Source organism: Bubalus kerabau, chromosome 7 (assembly GCF_029407905.1).
Source record: "Bubalus kerabau isolate K-KA32 ecotype Philippines breed swamp buffalo chromosome 7, PCC_UOA_SB_1v2, whole genome shotgun sequence".
In the NCBI taxonomy this organism is placed as follows: Eukaryota; Metazoa; Chordata; class Mammalia; order Artiodactyla; family Bovidae; genus Bubalus; species Bubalus kerabau.
Window position 1 is genome coordinate 106,394,961 of NC_073630.1, and position 1,082 is coordinate 106,396,042.

The 1,082-nt window shown below is 36.5% G+C and overlaps 1 non-coding gene across 1 annotated transcript; it reads right to left on the reverse strand.

Moving 5' to 3' along the window:
- Positions 1–738: 738 nt before the first annotated feature.
- Positions 739–842, reverse strand: LOC129658253 (U6 spliceosomal RNA). Its single transcript, XR_008717346.1, has one exon. It is a non-coding gene; the product is annotated as a U6 spliceosomal RNA (small nuclear RNA).
- Positions 843–1,082: the final 240 nt, after the last annotated feature.

The window sequence follows — 1,082 nt, forward strand, 5'->3', positions numbered from 1 at the left end:
AGGAAAGGAGGTTTTATTCTTTTTGTTTATTCCATTATCTCTCTTTCTTGGAGAATCTTTGTGTTTTACTTATTTTGTCAAAATTTAGATGAAGGAATTTAAAGGATAATACTCTTTTACTTCAAATACTTTGAGAATTTACTGAGTCATTTTTCTGGCCCAGTAGTAGATTCATTCCAGATGGAGCTTCAAAGAGTTTTTTTGTTTTTTTTTTTTTTGCTCAAGGTTTATATAATAATGAAACAAAAATTGCTAAGTCAGAAGATTCTGTTTAAAGCACATGTTTTCTCTCTCGCTCTGTCTCTTTCTCTCTCTGACTCCTATCTCTCTCTGTTTTTAATGCTCTACAGATATTTAACATTGTTTCTGCTCCCTTTTTTGGACACCACCAAGTTTACACCACTTCCTTTTTAGGAAGGAAGAGATGACGAGTTCTGCCAGATGACTCTGAGTTCCCTTGCAAACAAGACTTCCATGGTAGTGAGAAATGGTGAACAGAAGGCAGATCAGAAGCTCATGCCTATTTAATGATATACTGTAGATCCACTGCCCAAATTGCTTGAAGCCCTTTCTGATTTCATTCTTTCTTTAAAAAAAATTTTTTTACTGCAGTATAGTTGATTTACAATGTCGTGCTAATTTCTTCTGTACAGCAGTGTCTCAGATACACATGCTGTACAGTAGAACCTTGTTGTGTATCCATCCTATATGTAATAGTTTGCTAATCCCAAACTCCCCCCAAATATGAAATGCTTCACAAATTTTTGTGTCAGCCTTGTGTAGGAGCCATGCTAATCTTCTCCGTGTCATTCCAATTTTAATTTATGAGCTGCCAAAAACGAGGATCCTTCCTGATTTGTTTTTATTCCACAGTCATGGACCAGTACTTATTTTCTTAGATGACTTACTCCTTTGCTCTGCCTTCAGATTCAAAAGATGAGTGTTTGAACTGTTAGGTAATTAGAATAGGAAAAAGGAGTCCAAAATGGCGGTGGCTAAAAGACAAAGAAGGGAAAAGCCCTAGAAAATAGGACCAAGGAAGGTCCGAGGACCGGAATGAGGACCTTAGGTAAAACAAACCG